A 19,058-nucleotide genomic window follows, 5' to 3' on the forward strand; every position below is an offset into this window, starting at 1 on the left:
AATTCTCAAATATGCAAAAAGAATTTTTAATAAACATAGTTTTTAATTGAAAATAACAAAATAGATAATAGTTTGGATAGTCAAAATAATTAATTTTGAAAATAGAAAAAAATTGAAACTATATGAGAATTTATAGAGAAAATTCAATCTAAATTCAAAGTGAACTCACTTTGAATTCACGTTGAATTTTCTCCATAATTTCGAATATAGTTTCAATTTTCAGTGAGTTTAGTCCCGTAAGCCTGCTTTAGAGAGGAGCTCGATGGAGAAGCTGCGATGGGGCTTATAAACAAGTGTTTGTCCCCCTCGCTGGGTGAGGTGGGACTAAACTTATCGTGCAGCCGAGGAGGGGCTTTAGTCCCGGGTGGAGCCACGCCCCGGGACTAAAGCCCCTCGCCTGCCGCCTGCCGAGGAGGGGCTTTAGTCCCTGTGCGTGGCTCCACCCGGGACTAAAGGCCCCTCCTTCCCGCCTTCTGGTCTGCCCGAAAAGAGGCCTTTAGTCCCGGGTCGTGGCTCCACCCGGGACTAAAGGGGGTCTTTAGTCTCGGTTGGAGCCACACACCGGGGCTAAAGATCCACCTATATAAGCGGGACTTTGAAAAATTCCCACCCAAATCGTCCATTTCTCTTCTTCTTCCTCTCGTTCTCTGCCCGGCGCGGCACAGCGACGAACTCGACGACGCCGTCAGGCTGCCCGCCGTCCTGCTCGCCGCCGCCTGCCGTCTTCCTCGCCGTCGCCGTCGTCCTCCTCGCCGCCGCCGTCCTCCTCGCCGCGTGCCGCCCTCCTCGCCGCGCGCCGCCGTCCTCCTCGCCGCGCGCCGTCGACACCTCCGGCCGGTAAGCCCCCCGCCCCCTCCTCCCCAACACTCCGGCCAGTAAAAGAAAAGAAGAAAAAGGAGAAGAAAAGAAGAAAAAGGAGAAGAAAAGAAGAAAAAGAAGAAGAAAAGAAGAAAAAGGAGAAGAAAGGAAGAAAAAGGAGAAGAAAGGAAGAAAAAGGGAAGTAAAGAAGAAAAAGATTTTTTTTGTCATTTAATTCCTATTGTTATTAGCTTTGTGCTAGATTATTAGGGTTAGTAATATTTAGAATTAGGAAAAAGGAAAATAAGAAGAGGAGGAGAAGAAAAGAAGAAAAAGGAGAATAAGAAGAGGAGGAGAGGAGAAGAAGAGGAAAAATAGAAGAAGAGGAGAAGTAGAAGAAGAGAAAAAATTAGAAGAGGAGGAGAGGAGAAGTAGAAGAAGAGAAGAGGAGAAGTAGTCGAAGAAGAGGAGAAGTAGAAGTAGAAGAAGAAGTAGAAGAAGAGGAGAAATAGAAGAAGAGGAAAAATTAGTTTAGGGTTACAAGAAGAAGAAATATTTTTTTTGTCATTTAATTTTGCTATTGTATAGTGTATATGCTTAAGTGTTAATAGTGTTTCTTAGATTATTGCTTAATTTGGCTATTGTATATGCTTAAGTGTTAATAGTTTAATTCCGCTATTGTATATGCTTAAGTGTTAATAGTTTATTTTTAGCAAGAAAATTAATAGAACTAGTTTATTTTTTTAGTTCATTTTACGATGTCTATCCCGCACCTCGTCGTCGACTCGGCGGAGGACACCTGCTTGATCTGAGGGGCCCTGTCCGGGACTGGGCTCCGCCCGGCTGGTATTGGTGTGACGCCCTCGGCTTAATCGTACGCTAATCATACACGCAAATGCGTACGATCAAACCCAAGGACTCACGGGGAGATATCACAACACAACTCTAGACACAAATAAAATAACATCAGCTTCATATTACAAGCCAGGGGCCTCGAGGGCTAGAATACGAAAGCTCGATAAGCACACGAGTCAGCGGAAGCAACAAATATATGAGTACAGACATAAAACATGGGGGGTGCCTTAGAGAAGGCTAGCACAAAAGATACAACGATCGAACGAGGCGAGGCCTCCTGCCTGGGAACCTCCTAACTACTCCTGATCATCAGCAGCCTCCACGTAGTAGTAGGCACCGTCGGGGTAGCAGTCGTCGGTGGCGGGGACCTCCATCTCCTGGGCTTCATCATCTGGTCGCAGCAAACGGATCAAGGGAACAAGGGGGGAGCAAAGCAGCGGTGAGTACTCATCTAAAGTACTCGCAAGTCTTACATCAGAACTATTCTAATTATGCATCAGTATCAAAGAAGGGGGTTATATGTGGACTGACTGCAGCAATGCGAGAATAGAGAGAGAAGGCCTAGTCCTATCGAATACTAGCATCTTCAGGGTCTTGCAGCAATAGACGAGAGTAGAACAGGGGTAACACATTAATAGTCATATTGTTCTAGATGTATCAGTGATAGACGAGAAGGCCTAGTCCTATCGATACCCGTCGGGCGCTACGGTTCTAGATGTATCAGTGATGCTATATGTATGATAGTATTCGAGGAGTATTAGTGATAATATTCGACGATGTACGGACAAAAGAGATGATGTATTTCCTTATAATTGAATGCATGCTAATTTTAATACTACTTTATTTTACGATTTGGTTTTGCTTATTGAATGCTCAAATTGGAAAAGTACTCCTACTTTGAATACTATGCTCAAATTGATAAGGGAAGAGTTGATGCCTTCGACCCATTATCGACACCCTTGGAACAGTTTCAAAGACTGCAGGACATGCTCCAAGGGTAATTTCAATCATTCTTGTGCTCTATCGGTCTCTTTCGATGATTTTCTGATATATCAATTAATGAAAAACTTAGCAAATCATTATCCTTGTCGGGCAGGGTTTGGAAGCGGTTCAAGTGCGTGACTCCCGGTATCGAGCCTGAGAAACTGACCTTTAGAGCGGCTCAGGTAAGTAGTAGTATGATATACTTCTATTTTCAATACATTTATGATGCTAGATTATTATTTTGATTATATATATTCTATTCTCGTAAAGTGCGACCAGCAGCCACGGGGAACGCATCTATGCGGATACTATGTTTGCGAGACCATTCGCATGTTTACCTCTAAGCACAAGGATCACAGATTCGACGTAAGCAATGAACATTCACACCTCTATTTTTACCCGTCATTCTTTGTTATCATGATTGATATTCATATTCATCTCCTCTTCTTAAATAGTACACGGCCATGAGGACGAAGGTCCTACCAGAGCAACGCGCGATTGCTGTTGCAGAGGAGCTTGCGACCTTTCTGAGGACGGAAGCTATAGATGACAAAGGACGATTTAGTGTAGCTACGGGCCATTACTGATGTTCGTCCATGTAATCGAATAGACGGGCTCTAGTCCCAATAATTTAGATCTCCATATAATTGTATATATATGCTCGCTTGTAAGATAAGGTAATCTTATATATATATATATATGCATAATTATTTCTATTTAAATTATATGAAAACTAATTTCTGAATACCAAACGAGGCATCACGTTAATCTCCCGAACACCTAAACCCTAAAACCCTAAAACCCAAAAATAATTTCATTCAAAAAAAAACCCAAAAATAAACAAAATCTGAAACTCTTTAGTCCCGGTCGGTGTAACGAACCGGGACTAAAGGGCCTGCCCCTAGGGCGCTACGAGGCGCCCACGTGGAGCACATTTAGTCCCGGCTTGAAACAGGGTCGGGACTAAAGGTTAGGCCTTTAGTCCCGCCCGTTTGGTCCCGGTTGGTGAACCGGGACTAAAGCCCCTTACGGGCCAGGGCTAAAGGCCCCGTCCCCACTAATAACACATACACATGTACCAACAAAGAAGCGAGCTGCTAGATCGATCGCTATTACCACCAGGACAAACATACGGGAAGCCGCCGCTGCTTTCTATAGTCGGATCCATCTCTCCTACATTATCAGCGAGACAAATTGGTTGCAGTAATCTCAATTTCCTCGCCATTGTGCGCTAAGGAGTATTCGGCCGTGATATCTTTTGCACTCTTCGTCCTAGGCCTGCTGTGATTAATGATAGTCCCAGCTGACTGCTCTTTCAGTGGAGAGACCGGTTCCAGCGGAAGGACGGGCTTCTTCACCCTCAACTGATCCATTTGTGATTTTAAGATCAACTGCTCCCACGTACAGGTTTGGCATTGCCATTACGCATTAGATATGGTTCAATAATAGTTTGCTTGATTAAATGATTTTATTATGTTATAGTAATGGATGTGTTTCGCTCCCAAGCAATCGAAGATGTACTAATTTTGGTTGATTACAACCCAAGCACTGCAAAAGTTATGTGAGCTGTCAGACCCCTATCTGAATTCCGACAAAATAGGGCTAATATATGGAGTGTGAGCACACCTGGGTGCAGCCACACCTTTCGATTCAAGACAGATGATGACATGAAGATTAATATATTTTTCTAGGTCAGGACAAAGCTTTCATACCCATGTTACTTTTACCTAACGTTTTCCCTAGATGTTCAGGAATTCACAATACCAAATTATCATTGATATCTTCCGCAAAACAATATATCATTAATATCAGTGTTTAGGAGTTCACAATACAGTTAAAGTTCCATGTGATGTGAATGACTCAATTTCAGTGAAGAGACGTTTGATTGGTGAGGTCACCTCGAATAATGAAGATATGAAGATATGTCTTTGTTCTTTGTAGGAGTGGACGAACCTGCACTCTCTTCTACCCAACGGAGAGTAGTTTGATCTCGGGGTGGAAAGTTAAGGCAGCAGTGCCGAGAGCGATTACGCTGACGATAGCGAAGAGAGTGAAGATTCCTCAGATGACAGTGAAGAAGAAAACCAGTCTCCTCCGCGCCACGAACCGTGATCCAAACAACTCCACGACCCAGCGGCTGCTCTGAGAAAAACGGTCACCTCCAGCAGCAGGAACGTGAAGCGTGACCAGGCCGTTGCGACTGACTCCGGGGAGAAGGCTGCGAAACAACCCAAGCCTGATGCGCCTAAGCTTCGGAAGGCCTTGCCCCAAATGAGAATTGTCGTGCCGGTTGTCTCAGCGTGAGTATTCGTCCTTTTTGTTTTGCCATTATGACTTTCTGGGTTTCTGATGATCGAGTATAATTCACTCGCCAGTACCTCGATGACGACTCCTGTCGAGGCTACAGAGGACCACATGGACTTGGACGTCGTCGTGGATAAGCCTGCTCCTCGACCACGTATAAAAACCATTAACTTTACTTCTATTTTATGGATTGGATCTGTCGACTGATTTGGCCCTCACTGTTCTAGCTTCAGACATCATTTTCTTAGATGACGAACAAGCACCGCAGCATATAGCTGCAGAACGGACTCAAGCCATGCCTGCAACGCCTGCGTCGAGTATGCCTGCATTGCCCGTGTCGAATGTGCCTCCGATCGGTTCGGCTGCTATGGTTGCCGCCCCTACGACTGGATCGACTATTGTGACGACTGTGCCGACTGCGCCTCCGGTAACTCATGTTACCACTATTGCGATACCAACCTCTTCGACGCTTGCATTTTCAATGAAACGTGTCCTAGAGTATTTGATTGGAGCTGCAAAAGAGGGTATGATCCAAGCTGGGCTGATGATGCAGCGGACTAAGGAGGCATTCGAGTCCAGTAAGTTGGCGTATGATGCCACCTCGATGCTACAAGCGAACATCCGAGAAAGTTCCACTGTAAGTTAGTTTCTTATTGAATCTTCTCAATCTTGTTTTTCGATTGAATCTTGTCAATCTTACTTTACACCCACTAGGGGTACGCTATGTAGTAGTTTGTCTTTATTCCAGTGGGGTCACACTAAGTGAACCCACTAGGTGTAGTCCCCAAGACTGCTGTTGAATGTTTGCACAAGTAGGAGTCTGAATTGTAGAGTCATGCCCCGTTTTTGACTCGGCCAGCCACACCTGGTCGAGTGGCTTTGTATCCAGTGGGGTCACGCTAAGTGCATCCACTGGGTGTAGTCCCCGAGACTGTTGTCGAGTGCTTTCCTCGACAAGGGTCTAATTGGGAAACAGTTGGGATTTCTTTTTGGTTACTCCGCCAGGACAGGCCTGGTCGAGTATTTTCATCTCCGAGACTGATGTCAATTGTGTACGAAGGGCATTAGTCTTAAGAACTTGGGTGGATGCTGCGGGCCACTAGTTGGTCGAATGAACTGGATTTATCCACTCGGAAGTAGAAAAATAATAGTGTCGAGTGAAACGTATTTCTCCACTCGGAAGTAGAAAAAATAGTAGTGTCGACTGAAATGAATTGTTGATGTATTTCACAAGGCTTGCGAGATCGGGTCGAAATACACCAAGGTAGTATCAGAAAAGAACCAGCTGAAGCTGGAGTACGACACTTTAAAGAGGATGCTTCAAGAAGTCCTTGCAAAGCTTAGGAGAAGTCCGAAGCTGATGAGTAGAAGCTCGCTGATACGTCCCAAATGTATCTATAATTTTTGCTTGCTCCATGCAAGTTTTGGGTGGTATTGCTATGTGTTCTGTACAATTTCTTACCTTTGTCAACTTATTTGGACAAACCTACTAACTTAGTGCAGCCAGTGCCAGTTTCTGCGAGCCGATGTGTGTGAATTGCATGTTTATACCCATATTTACATTGCACGAAAAATTCCACAAAAAATATATAAAAAATCAGCATTCTAGAAGACTCCAGACGGCCGAAGGAGGGCCAGAGGGGGGCATCAGGCTTCCAGAAACCCTGGTAGCGCGGCCTGCCACCTGACTGCGGTTGGAGGCCGCCTGGGTGGTGCCCACCCCCTCTGGTGCCCTACCTTCGCTCCTAGTTTTTACTCCCGTGGAGGAAACCCTGATTCCGGAACCCTTTTCTCCAGAAGCAATTGTGATCTCCATCGCCATCGCCAACAAGTTTCGGGGTACCAAAATTCCTTTGCCGGCACCCTGTCTTCTAAAGTAGCGGGAGTAGTTCCTCCTCGGGGCTGAGGTCTTCTAAAGTAGCTATGTGGTTAACTCTCTCTCCCATGATGTGATCTTGATTGTGATCATAGGCTATGTCAATCTAGGGTGATCCCATGATGTTTCCCCTTCTATGTATTTGATTGATGTACTCACTTGATCTTATCTGGTATAATCCCCGAGACCATGATGACAGTGGTCTATTGGACATGGATTAGAAGAATACTAGTCAACAACCCGTGCGACCGCAGGGGCTAGTTATCTCTAGCAGTATTTGTTTGAAGTGGATGAGTTTTATGATTGTACATTTGAAGTAAATATTACCATTAAAGTGTGCAATGATTTATAATATCGAGGGATTTTTTTGAGTTGTACTATAGCAAACTCAGGTAGTTGTCGGGGCATTTGAATAGACCAAAAGAGAGCTTTGGAGCATGTTGGTTGTACTGATTCCCGTTCATACTGATTTAGTGCTACTAAACATATGCATTGAAAAATAATAAAGGGATAGAAACTATAAGCGGGAGATGCAATTTTCCGCTGAACCACTAACTATACAAATCAAAGCCATTCATTTATTGCATGTATTTAATTCCATAGCTTCTACATTATTTGTATTCATGGGTACAATCCTATGCAGGGGCGGGCCCACGTTAGCCCAGCAGGTAGCCCATGACACCGGATAAAAAACTGACTTACCTTATACATATAGAGCCCAGGAGGATGTGGACACCCCTAAAATTCGTAATTGGACACCTGTACAGACCAAAAGGCCACAACTAGCTAACTAAGCCGAGGCCCAGACCAAGGTAGTACATATTAGAATCGATCTGTAGGTACACCTGCGCATCGATCGCCGCTCGGACACCGCTCGGCCAGACGTCCAGACCAAGGTACATCAGAATCGTGAATCAGAATCGTGAATCGATCTCGCGTTCAGCTCTGCCTACAGATGCTATTAGTACATCATAATCGTGAATCGATCTGTAGCATGTAGGATTCATATGTACATTCATTTGTAGGATTCATCGGTACCTGTACGTACTGTCTGCCTGCCTGTTCGTCTCTCCAAGGGCTTGTGTCTCTCGCCGCTACCACTAGTATTGCCAGTTGCCACGTATACAGTTAAGAGATCTTTTTCAGCTATGAGAATTGTGAAGACATATTTGCGCCGTCGTCTTGGTGACGCCGCATTGAAGTACAACCTTACTTGTTATGTGGAGAAAAGAGAAATGAGGAAGGTTACTAATGATGCAGTGATTGGTCGGTTTGAGGACATGAAAGAACGTAGGAAACCATTTTAGCAAGGTAATGGTTTTAACTTCTTTGTTACACAGCTGTAATTAATATGTTGCTAAGTGGCTTTTTTTATTTGTAGGCAATCAGGATCTATGATGCATTTTCTGGTCATCAGTTATACTTTATTCCTAATTTGGACACTTTAATTCTCCTTCATTGTTCAATTCCCAGCAATCAACTAATATTTTTTGTGAACTGTTTATTTTGGACATTCGACGATCATATCCATGGTCATATCCTATTCTATATATATTACACCGCTAAATGTATTACTTTTATCTATATTATGACTTGTTATCCACATATATGTGATAGACATGGGACCCCGGGTCATTTTTGTCCTGGGTCCACCCCTGATCCTATGTATGTTTCACAACTCAAAATATTGGTTGTAGGAATTCTACAAATCCAAATGATGATATACACAAAGACAACATGTGATTCCTTTAACTCTTGGACACCCATGTTGTTGGGAAACGTCGCATGGGAAACAAAAAAAATTCTACATGCACGAAGACCTATCATGGTGATGTCCATCTACGAGAGGAGATTTGGATCTACGTACCCTTGTAGATCGCATAGCAGGAAGCGCTAAGAAACGCAGTTGATGTAGAGAAACGTCCTCACGTCCCTCGATCCGCCCCGCGAACCGTCCCACGAACCGTTCCGCGATCCGTCCCACGATCCGCTCTGATCTGGTGCCGAACGGACGGCACCTCCGCGTTCAGCACACGTACAGCTCGACGATGATCTCGGCCTTCTTGATACAGAAAGAGAGACGGAGAGTTAGATAAGTTCTCCGGCAGCGTGACGGCGCGCCGGTGGTGATGATGATCTACTCCGGCAGGGCTTCGCCTAAGCTCTGCAGAAATACGATCTAGAGGAAAAACTGCGTGGTATAGGGTCGAGCCGCACGTGGCAAAGTTGTGTCTCCAAAACCCTCAATACCTCTAGTATATATAGGAGGGAGGGAGGGGAGGAGGCAGCCTCAAACCCTCAAGGTTTGACCGAATTTGGAGGTGGAGGAGTCCTACTCCAATCCTACTTGGAGTAGGTTTCCACCTTCCCACTTGGAAACTCTTTCCACCTTGTGTTTTTTCCTTCTCAAACCTTATGGGCCTTAGTGGGAACTTATTCCAGCCCACTAGGGGCTGGTTTATCTCTTCCCATAGCCCATGAGACCCCTTGGGGCGTGACAGCCCTCCCGATGGTCCCCGGCACCCCTCCCGGCACTACCGGTACACTACCGATGAGCCCGAAACTTTTCCGGTGTCCAAAACAAGACTTCCTATATATCAATCTTTACCTCCGAACCATTTCGGTGCTCCTCGTGACATCCTGGATCTCATCTGGTACTCCGAACAACATTCGGTTATCAAGATCTATAACTCAACTATACCGAAACGTCACCGAACCTAAGTGTGGAGACCCTGCGGGTTCGAGAACTATGTAGACATGACCCGAGGTACTCCTTAGTCAATATCCAATAGCAGGACCTGGATGCCCATATTGGATCCTACATATTCTCCGAAGATCTTATCGGTTGAACCTCAGTGTCAAGGATTCATATAATCCTGTGTGTCATTCCCTTTGTCCTTCGGTATGTTACTTACCCGAGATTCGATCGTCGGTATCCGCATACCTATTTCAATCTCTTTACCAGCAAGTCTCTTTACTCGTTCCTTAATACAAGATCCCATGACTTACACTTAGTCACATTGCTTGCAAGGCTTGTGTGTGATGTTGTATTACTGAGTGGGCCCCGAGATACCTCTCCGTCACATGGAGTGACAAATCCCAGTCTTGATCCATACTAACTCAACGGCCACCTTCGGAGATACCTGTAGAGCATCTTTATAGTCACCCAGTTACGTTGTGACGTTTGATACACACCAGGTATTCCTCCAGTGGCAGTGAGTTATATGATCTCATGGTCATAGGAATAAATACTTGACACGCAGAAAACAGTAGCAATAAAATAACACGATCAACATGCTACGTTCATTAGTTTGGGTCTAGTCCATCACATGATTCTCCTCATGATGTGATCCCGTTATCAAGTAACAACACTTGCCTATGGCCAGAAAACCTTTGACCATCTTTGATCAACGAGCTAGTCAACTAGAGGCTTACTAGGGACGGTGTTTTGTCTATGTATCCACAAAAGTATTGTGTTTCCAATCAATACAATTATAGCATGGATAATAAACAATTATCATGAACAAATAAATATAATAATAACTAATTTATTATTGCCTCTAGGGCATATTTCCAATAGTCTCCCACTTGCACTAGAGTCAATAATCTAGTTCACATCACCATGTGATTCTAACGAATCTAACACCCATATAGTTCTGGGGTCTGATCACGTTTTGCTCGTGAGAGAGGTTTTAGTCAACGGTTCTGAAACTTTCAGATACGTGTGTTCTTTACAAATCTTTATGTCATCTTATAGATGCTGCTACTACGTGCTATTCGGAAATACTCCAAATATCTACTCTACTATACGAATCCGTTTCGCTACTCATACTTATTCGGATTAGTGTCAAAGCTTGCATCGACGTAACCCTTTACGACGAACTCTTTAACCACCTCCATAATCGAGAAAAAAAACCTTAATCCATTAGTCACTAAGGATAACTTTGACCGATGTTCAGTGATTCAATCCTGGATCACACTCTGTACCTCTTAACAGACTTGTGGCAAGGCACAAATCACATGCGGTACTCAGCGTGGCATACATCAGATTCTACGGCCAAGGCATAGAAGACGACCTTCGTCTATTCTCTTCATTGTGTCGGGTCGGGTTTTGAGTCTTACTCAAATTCACACCTTACAACACAACCAAGAACTCTTTCTTTGCTGATCTATTTTGAACTCCTTCAAAGATTTGTCAAGGCATGCATCTTGTTGAAACTTCTAATAAGCGTTTCGATCTATCTCCATAGATCTTGATGCTCAACGTTCAAGTAGCGCAATCCAGGTATTCCTTTGAAAAACTCCTTTCAAACAACCTTTTATGCTTTATAGAAATTCTATATTACTTATGATCCACAATATGTCAACCACATATACTTATCATAAATTCTATAGTGCTCCCACTCACTTCTTTGGAAATACAAGTTTCTCATAAACCTTGTACAAAACCAAAAAGCTTTGATCATCTCATCAAAGCGTATATTCCACCTCCGAGATGCTTGCACCAGTCCATAAAAGGATCGCTGGATCTTGCAAACTTGTTAGTATCCTTAGGATCGACAAAACCTTCTGATTGTATCACATACAATCTTTCCTCAAGGAAACCGTCGAGGAAACAATGTTTTGTCTTCCTATGTGCAATATTTCACAAATAATGCAGCAACTACTAACATAATTACAACAGACTTTTAGCATCGCTATGAGTTAGAAAGTCACTTCATAGTCAACTCTTTGATCTTGTCAAAAACATCTTTGCGACAAGTCGAGCTTTTCTTAATAGTGACTTATCACCATCATCGTCTGTCTTCCTTTTAAAGATCCATCTTTACTTAATAGTCTTACTACCATCAAGCAGTTTTTCCAAAGCCACACTTTGTTTTATACATGGATTCTCTCTCGGATTTTATGGCCTCCAACCATCTGTCCGAATCCGGGCCCACCATTGCTTCTCCATAACTCGTAGGTTCATTGTTGTTCAACAACATGACCTCCAAGACAGGGTTACCGGACCACTGTGTAGTAGTATGCGACCATGTCGACCTACGAGATTTGTAGTAACTTGATCCAATGCTTAATGATCATCATCATCAGCTTCCACTTCAATTGGTGTAGGGGCCACATGAACAACTTCCTGCGTCCTGCTACACACTGTTAGAAGTGATGGTTCAATAACCTCATCAAGTTCCACCACTCTCCCACTCAATTCTTTCGAGAGAAACCTTTCCTCGAGAAAGGATCCATTTTTAGAAACAAACACTTTACTTCCGGATCTGAGATAGGAGATGTATCCAACTGTTTTGGATATCCTATGAAGATGCATTTATCCGCTTTGGGTTCGAGCTTATCAAACCGAAACCTTTTCACATAAGCATCGCAGCCCCAAACTTTCAAGAAACGACGGCTTAGGTTTCTCTAAACCATAATCTATACTGCGTCATCTCAACGGAAATATGCGGTCCCGTATTTAAAGTGAATGCGGTTGTCTCTAATGCATAACCCATACACGATAGTGGTAATTCGATAAGAGACATCATAGTATGCACCATATCAAAATAGGGCATAGCTATGACGTTCGAACACACCATCACACTATGGTGTTCAAGGTGGCATGAATCGCGAAACAATTTCCACATTGTCTTTAAGTGTGTACCAAAACTCGCAACTCAGATATTCATCTCTATGATCATATCGTAGACAGTTTATCCTCTTGTCACGACGATCTTCACTCTGAAATAGCATTGAACTTTTCAATATTTCAAACTTGTGATTCATCAAGTAAATACGCCCGTATCTACTCAAATCGTTAGTGAAGTAAGAACATAACGATATCCACTGTGTGCCTTACACTCATTGGACTGCACACATAAAAAATGTATTACTCCCAACAAGTTACTCTCTTGTTTCATGTGGCATGATTTGCATGTCTCAAGTGATTCAAAATCAAATGAGTCCAAACGATCCATATCTATGCAGCTTCTTCATGCATTTATACCAACAGGTATGGTTTGCATGTCTCAAACATTTCAAAAATGAGTGAGTACAAAGATCCATTGGCATGGAGCTTCTTCATGCATTTTACACCAACATGACTCAAGTGGCAGTGCCACAACTAAGTGGTACTATTATTATTACTTTGATCTTTTGGCACCAATATTATGAACATGTGTAACACTACAATCGAGATTCAATATACCATTGAGGGTAATTATTCAAGCAAATAGAACAACTATTATTCTCTTTAAATGAATAATCGTATTGCAATAAACACGATCCAATCATATTCATGCTTAATGCAAACAAGAAATAACAATTATTTAAGTTTGACCACCAATCCCGATGATAGAGGGAGCGTGTGATGTTTGATCACATCAACCTTGGAAACACTTCCAACACGTATCGTCACCCTGCCTTTAGCTAGTCTCCGTCTATATCATAGCTTTCATTTCGAGTTACTAATCACTTAGCAACCAAACCGGTATCCAATAGCCTCGTGCTACTAGGAGTACTAGTAAAGTAGACATCAATATCTTGTATATCAAATGTACTTCTGTCGATTTTGCCAGCCTTCTTATCTATCAAGTATCTAGGGTAGCTCCACCTCAGTGACCGTTCCCCTCATAACAGAAGCACTTAGTCTCGGGTTTGGGTTTAATCTTGGGTCCCTTCATTAGTGCAGCAACTGTTTTGCCGTTTCACGAAGTATCCCTTCTAGCCCTTTCCTTTCTTGAAACTTAGTGGTTTCACTAACCATCAACTATTGATGCTCCTTCTTGATTTCTACTTTCGCAGTGTCAAAACATCGCGAATCTCTCAAGGATCATTGTATCTATCCTTGATATGTTATAGTTCATCACAAAGCTCTCACATCTTAGTGACAGTGTCTTTGGAGAACCATCACTATCTGATGTGGAAGATTAACTCCCACTTGATTCAAGGGATTGTCGTACTCAGACAATCTGAGCACACGCTCAATGATTGAGCTTTCCTCCTTTACTTCCTGGACAATGAATCTTGTCGGAGGTCTCATACCTCTTAACAAGGGCACGAGCATGAAATCACAATTTCATCTCTTTAGAACATCTCTTATGTTCCGTGACGTTTCAAAATGTCTTCGGCGCCTTGCTTCTAAGCCATTAAGTATTTTGCACTGAACTATCGCGTAGTCATCAGAAACGTGTATGTCGGATGTTCACAACATCCACAGACGACGCTCGAGGTGCAGCACACCGAGTGGTTCATTAAAGACATAAGCCTTCTACGCAGCAACGAGGACAATCCTCAGTTTTACAAACTCAGACTGCAAAGTTTCTACTATCAACTTTCAACTAAATTTTCTCTAGGAACATATAAAAAACTTTAGAGCTGTAGTACAAGCCACATCGTAATTCGCAAAGACCATTAGACTATGTTCATGATAATTAGATCAATTAATCATATTACTTGAGAACTCCCAATCAAAAAGTACATCTCTCTAGTCATTTGAGTGGTACATGATCCAAATCCACTATCTCAAGTCCGATCATAACGTGAGTCGAGAATAGTTTCAGTGGTAAGCATCTCTATGCTACTCATATCAACTATATGATTCATGCTCGACCTTTCGGTCTCATGTGTTCCGAGGCCATGTCTGCACATGCTAGGCTCATCAAGCTTAACCCGACTGTTCCGCGTGTGCAACTATTTTGCACCCGTTGTATTTGACCGTTGAGTCTATCACACCCGATCATCACATGGTGTCTCAAAACGATGAACTGTAGCAACGGTGCAAAGTCGGGGAGAACACAATTTCATCTTGAAATTTTAGTGAGAGATCACCTCATAATGCTACCGTTGTTCTAAGCAAAATAAGGTGCATAAAAGGATTAACATCACATGCAATTCAGAAGTGACATGATATGGCCATCATCATGTGCTTCTTGATCTCCATCACCAAAGCACCGGCACGATCTTCTTGTCACCGGTGCCACACCATGATCTCCATCATCATGATCTCCATCAACGTGTCGCGATCGGGGTTGTCGTGCTACTCATGCTATTACTACTAAAGCTATGTCCTAGCAATATAGTAAACACATCTGCAAGCACAAACGCTAGTTTAAAGACAACCCTATGGCTCCTTCCGGTTGTCGTACCATCAACGTGCAAGTCGATATTAACTATTACAACATGATCATCTCATACATCCAATATATCACATCATGTCATTGGCCATATCATATCACAAGCACACCCTGCAAAAACAAGTTAGACGTCCTCTAATTGTTGTTGCATGTTTTACGTGGTTGCAGTGGGTATCTAGTAGATCGCATCTTACTTACGCAAATACCACAACGGAGATGTGCAAATTGCTATTTAACCTCTCCAAGGACCGCCTCGGTCAAAACCAATTCAACTAAAGTTGAAGAAACCGACACCCACCAGTCATCTTTATGCAACGAGGTTGCATGTCAAGCGATGAAACCAGTCTTTCGTAACTGTACGAGTAATGTCGGTCCGAGCAGCTTCGATCCAACAATACCGCGGAATCAAGAAAAGACTAAGGAGGGCAGAAAATCGCACATCATCGCCCACAAAAACATATGTGCTCTACTCGAGGTAACATCTACGCATGAACCTAGCTCATGATGCCACTGTTGGGGAACGTCGCATGGGAAACAAAAAATTTCCTACACGCACGATTTGGATCTAGATACCCTTGTAGATCGCACAACAGGAAGCGTTAAGAAACGCGGTTGATGTAGTGGAACATCCATGTCCCTTGATCCGCCCCGCGAACCGTCCCACGAACCGTCCCGCGGTCCGTCCCACGATACGCTCCGATCTAGTGCCGAACGGACGGCACCTCCGCGTTCAGCACACGTACTGCTCGACGATGATCTCGGCCTTCTTGATCCAGCAAGAGAGACGGAGAGGTAGATGAGTTCTCCGGCAGCGTGACGGCGCGTCGGTGATGGTGATGATCTAGTCCGGCGGGTCTTCGCCTGTCGGGACCCCGATCCTAAGACATAGGAATCCAGCCTGTAACACATCGCATCTCTTTGCGGTCTCACGCATGGTTAACCCCACGGCTGCAGCCTTACCTTAGCCGGGACCGTTTGCGCCTTTTGACTCGCGTATGCAATTGTGTCGCTAGCAATCCAATGGCAAAGAACCCGGATCGACATGTCTAGTCATAAACCAAAGTGGCAGTTCCGCACAGCGACACGCATACATGACCCAGCAAAGCAGGTGTCGGTCACCAGCGAATGTAGACGAGTCGTAGCAAGCTACAAGGACTCCATTACCTCGCGTGACATTTCCCCAAAGGGGACAGACACAACAGCTAAGAAGGACACACGCCGGTCAACCAATGTGTCCGGAGCAGTAGCAAGCTACCATGGCTCGTTGGATCACAAAGGGGCATTTCCGTGTAAGGAATGCTACTAAAGTCTACGGCTAGGTAATCGAACACCATACATATCAAGTACGACACACATACGCATGGCATACCGATATGTATAGATACATCGATGACATCATAAGATAACCATAAACATACAAGCTTTATTTTAAGAGGCTCGGAAGAGCCACACATATAATATTACATAGTAGAAGTCTCACGACCCATCATAACAGTCATTCAAGTTACAAGCCAGCGGAAGTAATTAAACTGTCTGAGTACAGACAGATGAAACTAGAAGGCGCATGGCCTGACTATACTACAGACCCACCCTAGGACTAGATCGTAGCTGGGACACCAGCTACTCGTCGTCGTCGATGTCTAGGAAGAACCCTCCGTTAGGGTCATTAGCAACCTCTGCAACAATTATTAAGCTAACATGAGTACGGAGGTACTCAGCAAGACATTAGGATAACTATCTACTCATGCAATGTGTCAATAAGGTATTGTGGGGTTTCATGCGGAAAGCCAGCATTTGACTCGTGGCTAGACAACTTGCATTTTAAAACAATTCTTGACAACTTGATTTCTCGCACACGAGTCCACTAACACCGCAACAATACTCCATCGTGGAATCATTCCGTCTCCGTACGGAAATGCCGTCCACGACACTCACTCTTATCTTGACAATTTTATGAGTAGCCATTGAAGTTATCTATGAACAACATATGTCTCCAAGTAGTCCATATCCGCGGACGCGGCTATTCGAATAGATCATAACCCTGCAGGGGCGTACTTCTTCACACACGCTCTCGCTACTTATCGCCATGTGCACGTCATGCACCTCGGCAACCTTCAAGTGGAAGCCTAGCGACGGAGTCGGCCATGACAGTTAACCACGCTAATACTTAATCCAGGTTTATCCTCTATCTGAGGGTAACCCGCACGGAAGTCCGGCCGAGGTTTCCGCCACGGCCCCAAATGATGTGCGCAGGGTTCCCAAGCCCACCATCCGGGTGCCACTTGGTACACCGTGCCACTGCCTACCGCATCACAGCCCACCTCTCAGGTGAGCACTATGCACGGCCTCCAACATGACTATAAACACCAGAAACTACTTGCAACTCCTGGACCGAGTACTAAGCGATTAATAAGTCGAGCGGGGTCATATTTCAGGGCCCAGCATGTGGTAGTATCTCGTCTTGGATTACATACACGGAACTCAGTTCCTAAGGACGGTTCCAATGAAACAACCCGCCATGTACTCCTACATAGCCTTTCACCGGTACCTTTACTACTGAACACATTCTCACAATTCTGTTCATCTTCCGGATGACAGACCATACACAACTCTAAGCATAGCATGCATAGTAGGATAAGGCACATCATGGCTCAAGCAGCTACCAGGTATGCTAGGTTGCAAGGTTCAGCTATTTACTGTGACAAGGACAGGTCATGCAAAGGAAGTGGGTTCAACTGACGTGGCAAAAGCATTTGAGCATTTGATCCTAATGCAATAAGTAAGTGCAGGAGCGAGAACATGGGATTTATCGGGATAATCAAAATGGTTGCTTGCCTTGTTGCTCAGAGGAGGGACAATATCCGTCAATCGGATATTCGGTGGAATCCGGAGGAGCGGAGCCTACCGAAAGGAATGACAACAATCAATAACAAACATATGCAACAAGATGATGCATGAACATGGCATGAGGATGCAAGGTGGTATACTATCATAGCTAACATTTATTAGGTTTGAAGTTGATTTGAATTAAACTCAAATATCACTTCAAACGAGGTATTCTTGGGTACCATTTTAATTGATTTGACCTGATGCTCAGATCTACTTGTTATTTTACATGCATGGAAATGACATGTTAAGTTACTCGTTTGTGATTGAACATTGTTTGACCATATCATTTGAAGTGGAATTCAAATGATTTCCAAATTCTGTCTCCAAAGTATTTATAAATTTTAACTTATTCATCATTCTATATGTTTGGGGTCCAGTAACATTTTCAAACATGTTTGAAAATGACATATTCAGTTTCCTTGGATTTTCCTCATACTTTTTCATATATAAATTATTTTTGTTGGAGTTACAGATTAATTTCTATGATTTTTAGAAGCTTTGGCATTTTTCTGGAATTCTTTTAAATCAGAAATTCACTTATTGCGTCATAACTACATCATCATGGCGTCAGCAGGTCAACTGACCTGATCAGGTCAAACCTGACAGGGGGGACCCACTGGTCAGCCTCACAGGGATAATCCCGCGCTGACCAGCCCCGTGATTGCGTTTGACTTGGCCTGGGGCCCACTGTCAGCGAGTGTTTAGTGCTAAACCACCGGGGTTAGGCCGGCCACGTCGTCCCCCGCCGGAGACTGACCCGCGGCGACCAGATCCGTGGCGGAACTTCGCCGGAGACGCGCTAACTCGTGTTGTGGTCCTCGGAAACGGTTGCCGAGAGCACTGGGATGAACCCCAGCCTCGGCCTCATCCAACACTGTCCTCAGGGAGGGCTATGGGTGGCCGGAGCATGTCGGCAACGAGCCGATGCGGTTGCTGGAGCTCGGGTTTATTGGTCTAGTGAGTAGGGGGCACGAATCCGAGGGGAAGAAGAGGGGAAATGATCACAGGCTCACGGTGGAGGTGAAGCTAGGCTCATACTGCTCCGGGAGGGGCTATAGCCGGCGATCCACCGTCGATTTGCCGACGGCCGAAGGTTGAAGACGATGGCGCTGGGGGCGTTGCAGGGCTCGGGGAGGCTTCGGCTTTTGCAGGGAGAATCAGCTCGTCGAGGCGGAGCTACTAGACTACTCGGGAGGAAGGTCCTGTGGCCAGGGGCACGGCAGCTCGAGCTG

This window comes from Hordeum vulgare, chromosome 7H (genome assembly GCF_904849725.1).
Source record: "Hordeum vulgare subsp. vulgare chromosome 7H, MorexV3_pseudomolecules_assembly, whole genome shotgun sequence".
In the NCBI taxonomy this organism is placed as follows: Eukaryota; Viridiplantae; Streptophyta; class Magnoliopsida; order Poales; family Poaceae; genus Hordeum; species Hordeum vulgare.